A 14,156-nucleotide genomic window follows, 5' to 3' on the forward strand; every position below is an offset into this window, starting at 1 on the left:
TAACCAAAGATGCCTTTTTTGTTCCCCACCACCATCACACTATTGTTCAATGTTCTACAAGCTCAGGAGAGTCGTGCAAACACCTTCCTTGTAACTATTTCATTATGCAAATTAAACCTTCCCATTTAAAGGTTTTCATTTTTAATAAGTCAAAAAGAAGCTGTTCCAGTCACCTGCTGGCAATAAAACATTGAGACAGGTAAGAAAAAAAAAATACAATATTGGAAGAGAAACCAGAGAAAGACTGTTTTGATGATTAGCAAAAGCAAAGCACGTGCTGGAAAACAAAGGCTTTGGATGAGAGGAGAAAGACTGAGTAATAGGCATAAATGCAAATAATGGCAGCACACTCTGCTTTTGTTAGGTTTAAGCATAGGTAATAGCCTTTAGTAGCTGACTTCAAGAACATATCCAAACAAATCTTGGACAAGAAGCTCAGTATGAGCTGCCAGTGTGCTCTTGCAGCCCAGAGAGTCAACCAGATCCTGGGCTCCATCAAGAGAAGTGTGGCCAGTAGGGTGAGGCAGTGATCCTCCCGCTCTGCTCTGCACTGGTGAGCCCTCACCTGGAGTAGTGCACATGGATGTGCTGGAAGGTGTCCAGAGAAGGGCTACAAGGGTGATGAGAGGGCTGAGCCTCAGATCCTGGAAGACAACGTGGACCCGAAGATCTCCAGAGGTCCTTTCCAACCCTCAACATTCTGTGATCCTGTGAAATGACTGCAGCCCTCAGGCATCCTTAATTTATACCAGGGATTAGCCTCATGGATGTGATGGTTTGGGTTCAAGCTAGCTTCAAACTAGCACAGTGGATGACAACTGATAGCCCAGAACTGATTTTGCACAAGGACCCTCTCACACACAACTTGTCTCACACAAAGCTTGCATTAATTACACACTAAGACTGGGCTCATTAGCTCTCCCAATAGTTTTGCATAACAGTTCAACATAAGAATACGCTAAGTTAATGCAGAATATATGTCTGTGAGCAGCAGGATGCCACTAGACTGGGTAGAATGAATTCTTCTCCTTTTGTATGGCTTTGGGCTATTAGTTTTACTACAAAATAAAAAAAAAAGGCATTCTGATTAAAAAGAAGAACGTTTGCCTTGCCATATTTCCTGCTACATATATTATTAAACACAGTGAGGAGGGAGATTGTGAAAGGAAGATTATTTACTGTTCCATTAACAGCTTGTTCTGCTACACGTATAGCCAAAGCCCCCACAGCTTCCTGGAATGGTTGTTGCTTTTTTGTTCCCTACATAGAATCATAGAATCAACCAGGTTGGAAGAGACCTCCAACATCATCCAGTCCAACCTATCACCCAGCCCTAGCCAATCAACCAGACCATGGCACCAAGTGCCTCATCCAGGCTTTTACTGAAGACTCCCAGGGACGGTGCCTCCACCACCTCCCTGGGCAGCCCATTCCAATGCCAATCACTCTCTCTGGGAAGAACTTCTTCCTAATATCCAGCCTAGACCTACTCTGGCACAGCTTGAGGCTGTGTCCCCTTGTTCTATTGCTGGTTACCTGGGAGAAGAGGCCACCCCCCACCTGGCTACAATGCCCCTTCAGGTAGTTGTAGACAGTAATAAGATCACCTCTGAGCCTCCTCTTCTGCAGGCTGCACACCCCCAGCTCCCTCAGCCTCTCCTCATAGGGTTTGTGCTCCAGGCCCCTCACCAGCTTTGTTGCCCTTCTCTGGATATGTTCCAGCACCTCAACATCCTTCTTGAATTGAGGGGCCCAGAACTGGACACAGTACTCAAGGTGTGGTCTGACAGTGTTGAGTACATCACAAACCATGAACAGCAGCAAAAAGTTAGAGAGAACTTTAACTTGCCTTTAACCTTCAATTTAAAGTGTATCCTTAATATTTCCACAAGGAATGAGAGTTCCACGCTCTCAACAAATATTAAGAGCCTATCTGTATGTTTAAAGATGTGGAATAAAAGGATTTATTTCCTTTAGCCCCAGTGCATTACTCGAAGCAGCACAACATTCATGGCTTTCTGCAAGCTCACTCAGCCTTAGCTTTACCTGCTCATTACATGAAATCTGTCCCCACCTTGTGGTTATTTTGACACAGAGCGATTCCGACCTGCAACAAGGACTCCACATTCCTATAAACTAAATTTTACAAGAGAGTCTTCTGTGTAAGGTCAAATCTCTTTATTGCTGAAATGCATATCCAGTTTGCAGGGAACACAACTCTGCATTCTTATTGAGTGATTCAGAGCTCAGCCAGACCTGGTCTAAGAAAAGCAGAGTAGCAACAAGTCCAGGTGGTCAGTGCAAAAAGAGGAATTTCTACCAGAAGCCAGTAAGACCATGGGAAACCAAGAGCACATTTGCATGTCCACGTCTCATAAGCTGTGACATAAATAAAGGACAGGTGCTAGGTTAAACCTCAGCCTGTTATATAATCACAGAAACATGCAGGTTGACAAAGCCCCTCAAGATCACCAAGTCCAACCTATAACCTTACCCTACAAGATTCACTTCAAACCATATTCCTAAACACCACATCCAAATGACCCTTAAAGACATCCAGGGTGGGTGACTCCACCACCTCCCTGGGCAGCTCATTCCAGGCCCTGATCACTCTCTCCATGAAAAACTTTATCCTAATGCCCAATCTAAACCTCCCCAGCCTCAGCTTGAGGCCATTCCCCCTTGTTCTGTCCCCAGTTCCCTGTGAGCAGAGCCCAGCAGCAGCCTCTGCACAATGTTCCTTCAGGTAGTTGTAGACAGCAATGAAGTCTCCCCTCAGCCTCCTCTCTTTCAGACTACCCATTTCCAGCTCCCTCAGTTGCTCCTCATCAGATTTATTCTCCAGCCCCTTCCCCAGCTGTGTTGCCCTCCTCTGGACTCACTCCAGCACCTCCACATCTCTCCTGTATTGCGGTGCCAAAAACTAACCACAGCATTCAAGGTGTGGCCTCACCAAAGCCGAGTCCAAAGGGACAATCACCTCCCTGCTCCTGCTGGCCACAGCATTTTTAATCCAAGCCAGGATGCCACTGGCCTTCTTGGCCACCTGGGCACACTGCTGGCTTCTATTCAGCTCCTATCTGTTACAACTCCAAGATCCCTTTCTGCCAGCAGCTCTCCAGCCACACTGTCCCGAGCCTGTAGCATTGCTTGGGGTCGTTGTGACCCAAGTGCAGGAGCTGGCATTTGGCCTTGTTGAAGCTCATCCCATCAATGTTGGTCCATTGGTCTAATTGACCTCCTCTGTCTTCTCGCCTGTGACCTTTGCTGTGTTCCGTGCTGCTGAAGATGGCAGGAGCTCTGTGACAATGACTCCCTCACTCCAGCACAGATAGGTTCTCATGCTCTAAGTACTCATTAACCTAGAGTATCTCAGTTTAGCCACTCTCAATACAAAAGGGCAGTAGAAAAGCCACAAGGACGCACCAAGAGCTCTATCTGGTGAGACTAAAAGAATTCAGTTTATTGAACTGTGCCTTTCTTGCTGTCTGTGAGAAAGCAGCTACCTTATCAGCACAGGAAGGGCACATGACCAGGGATAACTGCAAAGCACTGTCACTAGAAGAAATGCAAACACATTAGCTATCAGTAGCCATTGATACGGGCCATGGGTGAACAGCAGCTTTGCATCATCAGGCAGTGGAGTCCCAGGGCAGCATTTCTCAGGAAAAAAGCCCCAGTCAACTCACCTCTATGACATAGAGACCCTTATCAGTGGTTAGAAGCAGTGTTCCAAAGCTCTAAAGTGGAACTATTTGCTTTTAAAATTTGACTTGAATGAGAACATTATTTCTTTGCTGGAATCAAAGTGTCCTGCAATGTCAACTATTGCCTTACACAAATAGTTTTAATTGCATAGCTTTATTTTAACCCCTATATTATTCTCAGAAACAGACAGATGGGAGGTGACCTGAAAAGCAAATGTGTTTGGTGAAACTCAGCCCTAAGCTGCAAAGTTCAGAAAACAAACAAGCCAACCAACCCCAACAACCATCCAGCTCATGCACAGATCAGTTTCAGCTAATGCTGTGTTTATTTTTCAGGTGCATTCTGTGCTTATGACTTAACTGCAGCTCTGTGTCAGTAATGGGTTGACTCTGTGGGTAAAATACAGGCTGTGCTCAATAAAGGCTAAAGGTGCCTTAGGCTTCTCACTCTGTGAACTACTTCCTAAGTAAAGGAGCTAACATTCATGACATGCAGAACCAAGAAATACTAAATGAGAAGCTCAGCATGAGCCAGCAATGTGTCCTTGCAGCCCAGAAAGTTAACCTTATCTTGGGCTGCATCAAAGCAATCACTGCCAGTAGAGTAAGGGAAGTGATTCTCTTCCTCTACTCCGTGACTCCTGAAACCCCACACTGAGTAATGCATCCACCTCTGCAGTGTCCAAAAGAGGGACACTGAATTGCTGGATTGGGTCCAGAGGAGGGCAGTGAAGATGACCATAGGGCTGGTCATAAAGACAAGCTGAGAGAATTGGGCTTGTTCTGCGTGGAAAGGAGAAGGCTCCAGGGAGATCTTGTAACAGCTTTCTAGTATTTGAAGAGGGCCTACAGGATAGCTGGGGAGTGACCTTTTAGAGAGGCATGTAGTGACAGGATGATGTCTAATGGCTTCAAACTGGAAGAAGCTAGATTAGACATTAGGAAGAAATTCTTCACCATGAGGGTGGTGATGCACTGTAACAAGTTATCTAGAGAAGCTGTGGAGGCTCCGGCCTTGAATGCATGCAAAGCCAGGTTGGACATAGCCTTGAGCAACTTTGTCTAGCAGGAAGCTTCCCTGCCCATGTCAGGGGCATGGGACAAGATTACCACACTAGGTATAACTGACTTTTGGAAATTGATATGCTGCCTATCTTTTCTGAGGTCTCTTACAGCACATACAGGACTGCATAGAGCAGAGAAAAATGGACCAAAAATGGTCTGTCTTTGAAGAGGTATGGAGATCCAAACCTCTAATCATAGAATCAAGCAGGTTGGAAGATAACTCCAAGCCCATCCAGTCCAACCTAGCACCCAGCCCTATCCAAGCAACTAGAGCATGGCACTAAGTGCCTCATCCAGGCTTTGCTTGAACACCTCCAGGGACAGCAACTCCACCACCTCCCTGGGCAGCCCATTCCAATGGTAAATCACTCTCTCTGGGAAGAATTTCCTCTAGCTTATACCTCCCCCAGCACAACTTGAGACTGTGTCTCCTTTTTCTGTTGCTGGTTGCCCAGGAGAAGAGACCAACACCCACCTGGCTACAACCTCTCTTCAGGTAGTTGCAGACAGCAATATACCTAGCACAAAGCACCTTTTCTACCACCAAAGCTGTTTGCTTTATTACCTATACCTCACAAATTAAAATGTGTGGCCTGCATTAAGTTACTTTGTCTCTTTCTTTCTTTGTTTTCAAGAGGTGTTTGTCATTATTGTGAGGGTTGAAGTTTGCTTCTGAGCAACTTCTTTGAAAATTCAGGTCACAGGACAGTCTCAAATACATGTAAAAAAATAATGCAAAGACTGCTTGGAATGTTCACTGTAATATTAAGAGCCCAGCCACTGTAATAATCAGTTTTAAGATAGCATGGAGCAGTTGCTCTTCTCTTTAGGCAAAGGAGTAGAATTCACATGTAACTTCTCATGTACTCTTCCAGAGTATTGCAATTAATACTGCTTCACTGTCCTGGCATTCATAGTAGTTACTTTCTATAACAAATACTTCAAAATAACCTCGTGTTTGGTTTCTATTCTTGCATAAAAATCAGTGCTCTTCCATCTGTGCCTCTGTTTTGCAAGAAAGCAAAAAGAGTAGACAGAAGCATCTCCAATATAGCACTCTGTAGTTATGCAGCATTACATTTGCTATACCCTGCAAGATGAATTTAATGATTAGACACAGAAAAGCCATTTCTTATCCTCCTTTATATGATGATTCCACTGAAAATCTCATCAGGATTCTCACCCTCTTCTATGAAGAAATGGAGAAGTCAAGAAATCCTTCATGCAAACAGCCACCTAAATCTGCAATGCAATGCAAACCCTAGCAGCCCAAATGCAGTTTTCAAGCTATAAAGATGAACATCTACAAGCATCTCACCTCGAGTCATTTCACTCTCATGTTTTTCAACAGCAAACTTACGCCGACATTATGAAGCGATTCTAAAACCTCAACTGCTGTACTTACCTCCTCTCAGGCAGCCACATCTCCTGCTTCATACCTTCACTATCCTGGTTGTGAACCAAGAGCAGTTTTCACTCCGACCTGTCTACTTTTAGCCAGGATGTCTTGCCATAAACAAAACCTTGGCAAACTAAATCCGGCTACAGAACTATCCAAAGCATCCAAGCCTGATAGCAAGAATAAAGAAATCCCTATTGAGAAGATGGTTGTGTATCTTCAGATACAGCTAGGGGCAAAGTGTGTTGTTCAGAACTGCACAAAAAACGCCTGGATAGCTGCCTGTTGCTTGGATGAAGAACATTCACTGCATACTTGTTCCTCCCACAGACCCCAAGGATGCACACTGGTACTATGTATATTGTATCGTTTTCAACTGTACTCTAACCCAAAGATATGAAGAAAATGTTGCTCATTACACAGAGGGAGAACGAAGGGGGAAGGGGCTGGGTTAGTTATACAACTCAGGAAGCTCAGGGTTTTTTCAGTATTCTTTCTGAGATAAAGCCTCAAGAGGCACATTTTCCAGTGTGCTAGTTTGAAGCAAGCTAGAATGTTTTGGTAACAGAACTAGATAACAGGCAGTGAAATGAAAAACAATTGTGTCTACTTCTCTCACAGTCACGCTGAGAACTCTGGGAAGAAGAAGAAAACATTCTCCATTTTGTTTCTCACTCTTGCTTTGGCCTTAGACCTGGTCACATCTCATTAACCCTGCTCCTACTAACCTTGCTCCCTAACCTCTTGGCTGCACCTCTTTTCTTCCTGAGAACTGGGGTAAGGTTGAGAGGGCCGGGGGGAGGTGTTGAGGTGGTTTGAGAGCCCCTCCTGGGGACTCAGGTTTCTGGGAGGGGAGCTGTGCTTTTGTATTGTTTATCCTTTGTATATTTCTGTATATAATTGTATATAACTGTATATATTGTAAATAGCTGCTTGTAAATTCTGCTAGCTGTAAATAAATTGCTTCATCTATATTCCCAGGGTCCGTCTGAGTTAGCTGGGGCAAAGACAAAAGTGTGGGGGGGCGGGGTAACCCCCAAACTATCACATTTTTTAATTGGCACCCAACGTGGGGCTAGATATTTCAGTGAGTGGAAATTAGCTCTGGGAATTAAGATGAAGCTAATCAAGCAGCTATTGTACTTGGTGGGGATTGCTGTGTGGCCTGTTTTCTGGTTTTTTGTGTACAACTGGATCAAAGATCAAATTGGTTATTTCTTGCTTCATGTAGTTTTTAAGAAGGCTAAAGTTAAGCTTTCAAACATGTTCTGGAGCTGGGGTGATTTCATTCTTGGTTATGCTGGTTTTAGTGTCACTGAGAATATTACTAGTGATATTACAAGAGTTTTTGTCAATAATGTGACGATCAGTCAAAATGCTGCTTTATCTACTGCTCTCATGAGGGTCATCCAGCCCCAAACTGAAATGTCAAGTCCATGCAAGGATTTTTACAGAAAAGAGATTGTCACGGGTTTGGTCTGCAGTAATCTGGCTCTTATGATTTTAATATTCATATTAATTTTGGCATTATTTGTGAAAAATTCAAAACCAGCTTCTGTAAGAGTTAGGAAAAATTCTGTGTCTCAGAAGCAGTCTCTTTCACAGCAAAACAAGGGAACACAGTTATCGGCTTCCCCCTTGCCAGCCTCTGCCCCTCCTTCTCCGAGTGCTGGGAACACAGCCAGCGTTCCCGCCACTAACGTAAACAATGATAAGGATAACCAAAACAGGCCGCAGAGTTCAGCAGGAGCCTCAGGAGCACAGGCAGGCACCCAAAATCAGAATGTCCCTAGCAAAAATGATAACACCTCAGGGTTGGCAGGCATCCCAGGAGGACAGGCAAACAATCCCACTAATGTTAATAATACTACTAGTGCTGGTAACGCTAGCCCAGTCAGTCCAAATCCTAATGACACCAGCTCAGCCAATTCGAACCCCCAGCCAGCAGACCAGAACCAAAATCCTCCTGTTAAAAGCAAGACAGATTTGAACTCACAAGCTCCAGGTCAGACCCCTAAGGATACAAATGCTCCAAGTCAGACCTCCAATAATTCAAATGCTCCAGGTCAGACCCCTAAGGATTCAAACCCTCCAAGTCAGACTCCTAAGGATTCAAATCCTCCAGCAGACACATCCAAGTCTGTTGCTGCTCAGGCCCTTCTGGCACCTGCTAAGGCAAAAGCTAAGACAAAGAGTGGTTCGCAGGAGGATGTAAGACAGGGGACCTCTGGTGATCAGCAGCAAGAAGAGGAAGAGGAGGCAGTTAGTCTGCGAGACCTTGTAGATGTGCTGAGACAACAATACTCAAGTGAGAGGAGTGCTGTGAGGTTAGCTGCCAGGAGAGAGGATGGTTCCAATGAGTTTAGGAATGCTATGAGGAAGATTGTGTTAGGCCCGGCACCACCAGAACAACAGGAGGAGGAGGAGGAAGATGACATCCAAGGCTCCAAGGATCCACTCAGAGAGGTCAGGGAAGTTAGGAAGGAATACACAAGGGAATCAGGTGAGCCAATCCTAAGCTGGCTAGTGAGATGCCGTGGCATTGGTGCTAATGCTCTGCAGGTAGGAGACAAGTCTGCCAAGCAGCTGGGACCACTCACTAAGGAGAGTGGAGTGGACAAACACCTGGCAAGTCCTCTTGGTAGGGTTAGCTTGTGGACACGCCTTCTGTTGGCTGTGGCTATGAGATATCCTTCCCGAGATGATTTGCCATGGGCTGCCAAGAAGTGGAACACTGTTGAGCAGGGAATTAAGCTTCTGAAGGAGTTTGCTGTAAAGGAAGTGCTTTATGGAGATCATGGCACTCATGAGCCTGATGATATTCCTTTGGGAACAGGTCTCATGAAGAAGCTGATTAAGCTTGCTCCTTCATCCTATGCTAACATCTTGGCCAGTAAATTTCTAGCAAGGAGTGATAATGGAAGGTCTTTCACTGTTGGTGAATTCACTGACCAGCTCAGGCAGATAGAGGACAGCTTGTCACATTCTGGTCTAATCTGTGCCATAAAAACTATGACTACAGAGATTAAAGATACTATGAAAGAACTGAAGGAGGATCTCAAAAATCTGGTAAAAGATACCATTCCTGCATCATCTGAATGGGTGCATGTTTCTGCAGTCAGGAACAGACGCCCACCTCCTGCAAGGCAATTCCAGCCCAGGAGGAGACAAATTCCACCCAGACAGCAGCAATCACGTGCGTCACTGTGGATACTTCTGCGTGACACATACGGGGAGAACATGAACAAGTGGGATGGTAAACCTACTTCAGCTCTTTCAAAGAGAGTCAGGGATCTGCAGAGTGGCAGAAACAGAGGCAGTAATGCCCGAAAGGTAGCTGTCACTTCTTCAGCTCCCGAGAGCAACTGCAATTGTTCCAACAGTTGCAGTTCCTCTCACAACAACACCAATCATTGTGTACACCCCACATGCCATGTTCAGCATTAGGGGTGCCCTGCCTCCAGCCAGGAGGAGGAAAGGGATAGTGGAGAAAACCGAATCTATTGGAATGTATTCATTAGGTGGCCTGGCAGTTCAAGAGTTCGGAAATACAGGGCTTTGGTTGACACAGGTGCTCAGTGTACTTTATTGCCATCTAATTGCAAAGGGACAGAGTCCATTTCTATTTTTGGAATCACTGGTGGATCTCAAGAGTTAACTAAGGTAAAGGCTGAGATCAGTTTAACTGGTAAAGAGTGGAAGACACATACTATTGTAACTGGTCCTGATGCGCCTTGCATTCTGGGAATTGACTTTTTGAGACAAGGTTGTTTCAAAGATCCTAAGGGTCATAAATGGGCTTTTGGAATAGCATCTGTAGAGATTGAGGATGATAAATTGAAATTGTCTGTTAGACCTGAACTTTCTGATGAATCTGCAGTTGTGGGACATCATGACATAGAGGACCTGGAAGTGCCAATTGCAACTCAAACTGTTCATCATAGGCAGTACAGAACTAACCGTGACTCTTTGTTGCCCATTCATCAGCTGATTCGTCAATTGGAGAGTCAGGCTGTCATTGAGAAAGCTCATTCACCTTTCAACAGTCCCATCTGGCCTGTGCGTAAACCTACGGGCGACTGGAGACTGACAGTTGACTTTCGTGCCCTCAACGAGGTGACACCACCCATGAGCGCAGCTGTGCCAGACATGCTGGAACTCCAGTACGAGCTGGAATCGAAGGAGGCTAAATGGTATGCAACCATAGACATTGCTAATGCTTTCTTCTCTATTCCCATAGCAAAGGAGTGCAGGCCTCAGTTTGCATTCACCTGGAGAGGAATCCAGTACCAGTTCAACCGTTTGCCTCAGGGGTGGAAACACAGCTCAACCATCTGTCACTCAGTCATCCACAATGCACTGGAGAAAGGTAAAGCTCCAGAGCACATCCAGTACATCGACGACATCATTGTGTGGGGCCAAACTGCTAAGGAAGTCTTCGAGAAAGGTAACAAAATCATTGACATTCTGTTGCAAGCAGGTTTTGCCATTAAGAGAGACAAGGTCAAAGGACCTGCCAGAGAAATTCAGTTTCTGGGAGTGCGGTGGCAGGATGGTCGCCGTTACATTCCTCAGGATGTGATTAACAAAGTCTCTACCATGGCAGTTCCCACCAGTAAGAAGGACACACTTTCTTTCCTTGGTGTGGTGGGATTTTGGAGACTACACATTCCTGGTTTCAGTCAGATTGTCAAACCTCTGCATGATGTGACTCGTAAGAGAAACAATTTCGAGTGGGGACCTGAACAACAAGCAGCCTTTGATCAGATCAAACGAGAAGTAGTCCATGCAGTGGGCTTGGGACCTGTGAGATCTGGTCCAGACATTAAAAACATTCTGTACACGGCTGCCAGTGACAATGGTCCAACTTGGAGTCTTTGGCAGAGAGCTCCAAATGAGACACGTGGTCGTCCACTTGGTTTCTGGGGACGTTGTTACAGAGATTCAGAGACAAATTACACTGCAACTGAGAAAGAGATCCTAGCAGCCTATGAGGGAGTGAAAGCAGCTTCTGAAGTGATTGGAACTGAGTCACAGTTGCTTTTAGCTCCTAGACTGCCAGTTCTTAATTGGATGTTCAAGGGCAAAGGTTCATCACCACATCATGCCACAGATGCAACCTGGTCTAAATGGATGGCTTTGATAACCCAACGAGCACGAATGGGTAATCTTGACCGACCTGGTCTGGTGGAGGTGATCACCAACTGGCCGGAAGGCACAGACTGTTCCAAACCTCCAGAGGAGAAAATATCTCGTGCTGAGGAAGCTCCTCCCTATGGTGATCTCTCTGATCAGGAAAAGAACTATGCTTTGTTCACAGACGGTTCCTGTCGTCTTGTTGGGAACAAGCGAAGATGGAAGTCAGCGGTTTGGAGTCCAACCAGGAGAGTTACCGAAACGAAAGATGGCGAAGGAGAATCCAGTCAGTTCGCTGAGGTAAAAGCTGTTCAACTTGCTCTTGATGTGGCTGAACGTGAGAATTGGCCTATCCTTTACCTCTACACCGACTCGTGGATGGTAGCCAATGCTCTATGGGGTTGGCTAAAGGACGGGAAGAAGAATGGTTGGCAGAGGAAAGGAAAGCCTATTTGGTGTGCTGATCTATGGCAGGACATTGATGCACGGCTGGAGAAAACTCCAGTGAAGGTGCGGCACGTAGATGCACACATGCCTAAGAGCAGAGCCACTGAGGAACATCAACATAACCAGAAGGCAGATCAAGCTGCTAAGATTGCTCAAGCTGATACCAACTCTGAACTTGACATTGACCTTGATTGGAAACACCGAGGTGAACTGTTCTTAGCTCGGTGGGCCCATGACTCATCTGGACATCAAGGCAGAGATGGAACATACCGATGGGCTCGTGATAGGTCAATTGACTTGTCCATGGATGCTATCACCCAAGTCATCTATGACTGTGACATTTGTGCTGCTATTAAGCAGGCTAAGCGAATTAAGCCCTTATGGTATGGTGATAGATGGTCAAAGTACAAGTATGGTGAAGCCTGGCAGATTGACTACATCACTTTACCTCGATCTCGTTCTGGCAAGCAGTATGTGCTAACAATGGTAGAAGCCAGCACTGGATGGTTGGAAACCTATCCAGTTCCACATGCTACTGCACGTAACACCATTGTTGGTTTGGAGAGACAAATCTTGTGGAGACATGGAACTCCAGAAAGAATTGAGTCAGACAATGGTACTCATTTCAAGAACAATCTTGTGAAAAACTGGGCCAAAGAGCATGGTATTGAATGGATCTATCACATACCCTACTATGCACCAGCTTCAGGGAAGATTGAGCGCTACAATGGTTTGCTGAAAACCACCCTAAAAGCCATGGGGGGTGGAACTCTGAAAAACTGGGACAAACATTTAGCACAAGCTACTTGGTTGGTAAATAGTAGAGGTTCAGTAAACAGAGCAGGACCTGCACAATCAGATTTGGTCCAAACAGTAGACGGTGATAAAGTTCCTGTTGTACGTGAAAAGAATCTGTTAGGGAAAACTGTTTGGGTATTTTCTCCTTCGGGCGAAGGGAAACCTGTCCGAGGGGTGGTTTCTGCTGAAGGTCCTGGTCATACATACTGGGTAATGCAGGAGAATGGTGAAATCCAGTGTATTCCACAGAGAAATTTAACTTTAGCTGAAAGAGTTTAAATTCAAGCTGTTAGGAGTTTTCTATTCTAGGTAACATCGGCGCCCAACACTGAGAGAATCTACGATAGAATCTACAGTACGTGAGCACGAACCCAACATCACCTGGAAGTCCCTGTTCTGAGCTTTTGAATCACCTACATCTGATTGAAGTGTGAACTGAACTTGTATATATATTATTTTAGTGTAAATATTGGTTTAGATTAGATTGGAAAATTCTCAGCGATACTTTGAGCAAAGTAGACAAGGGGTGGATTGTGCTAGTTTGAAGCAAGCTAGAATGTTTTGGTAACAGAACTAGATAACAGGCAGTGAAATGAAAAACAATTGTGTCTACTTCTCTCACAGTCACGCTGAGAACTCTGGGAAGAAGAAGAAAACATTCTCCATTTTGTTTCTCACTCTTGCTTTGGCCTTAGACCTGGTCACATCTCATTAACCCTGCTCCTACTAACCTTGCTCCCTAACCTCTTGGCTGCACCTCTTTTCTTCCTGAGAACTGGGGTAAGGTTGAGAGGGCCGGGGGGAGGTGTTGAGGTGGTTTGAGAGCCCCTCCTGGGGACTCAGGTTTCTGGGAGGGGAGCTGTGCTTTTGTATTGTTTATCCTTTGTATATTTCTGTATATAATTGTATATAACTGTATATATTGTAAATAGCTGCTTGTAAATTCTGCTAGCTGTAAATAAATTGCTTCATCTATATTCCCAGGGTCCCTCTGAGTTAGCTGGGGCAAAGACAAAAGTGTGGGGGGGGCGGGGTAACCCCCAAACTATCACATCCAGAAAAACTCTGTCAGGGTGGGAGAAATGGAAGGACTGAGAGAACTCAGATTGCTTCCACAACAGCAATTTGTATTTAAAGGGGGTAAAACATGAACACTGAGTTCAAACCCCTGCAAAATGCAATTCCATTTGACTTCATTTCCAATCCTCTGTTCAGATTCATAGGCACACGAGGTAAGGCTTTGAAGGAAAAGATGCATACAGTATTCTGATGCAAATATAATATTCTGACTCATCTCTGTAACAGGCAAAGATGTAGACACGAGGAACAGTGCTTTCACTGTGAGGGTGACAGCGCACTGGAACAGGTTGCCCAGGGGGTTGTGGAGTCTCCCTCCCTGGAGATATTCAAAACCTGCCTGGAAACATTCCTGTGTGATCTGGTAAAGCTGATCCTGCTCTAGAAGGATTGGATGATCTAGGTTGAATTGGATGAGCTTTGGAGATCCCTTCCAGCACCTAACCTGTGATTCTGAGCTCCTGTGAAAGATGCAAAGCTCCCCAAAGTTATTGCAGTCTTCCTTTGGGTAGAAGTAGACTCGAATA

At 45.2% G+C, this 14,156-nt stretch overlaps 1 protein-coding gene across 9 annotated transcripts in view; it reads right to left on the reverse strand.

Moving 5' to 3' along the window:
* Positions 1–14,156, reverse strand: part of NAV3 (neuron navigator 3) — a 505,349-nt gene that overhangs the window by 136,703 nt on the left and 354,490 nt on the right. The window lies entirely within an intron of this gene.

This window comes from Pogoniulus pusillus, chromosome 4 (genome assembly GCF_015220805.1).
Source record: "Pogoniulus pusillus isolate bPogPus1 chromosome 4, bPogPus1.pri, whole genome shotgun sequence".
NCBI classification, from domain to species: Eukaryota; Metazoa; Chordata; class Aves; order Piciformes; family Lybiidae; genus Pogoniulus; species Pogoniulus pusillus.